This window comes from Sesamum indicum, linkage group LG3, assembly GCF_000512975.1.
Source record: "Sesamum indicum cultivar Zhongzhi No. 13 linkage group LG3, S_indicum_v1.0, whole genome shotgun sequence".
NCBI lineage: Eukaryota > Viridiplantae > Streptophyta > Magnoliopsida > Lamiales > Pedaliaceae > Sesamum > Sesamum indicum.
Genome location: NC_026147.1, coordinates 16411521 through 16411920, shown reverse-complemented (window position 1 = coordinate 16411920; position 400 = coordinate 16411521).

Sequence of the window (400 nt, the reverse complement as noted above, 5' to 3'; positions counted from 1 at the left end):
TCAATGACAATCTTTGTCGTTCTCAAGATGGCAAGAAATTCATCTCCTTCTGCAAGAGAAATGAAGTGGGTTGTTCATTGGCTCTGAATTTGGTTGAGCACCTCCATGCTCCAGCACTTGAATTCCGGGTTCGGATCTTCTCGTCTTCAACTTCTTGATTGATCGCTTGGTATTCCGACCTTTCTGTTTGATACCACTTTTTAGCACTCCTTGCCTCACATTTAGAGGTATGTGATTCAAAGTGATAATGTCTGTTCCACAAGAGTGGCACTTGTCATTTTAGTGCATTTTGATATGGGATTTTGTGGAAAACTATGGTGGAAATTGGACAGAGAAGGATCAAGTTGTATCATTTTGATAATTATGGTGAAATCTGTGAAATTTTTTGGACTTCTTGGGT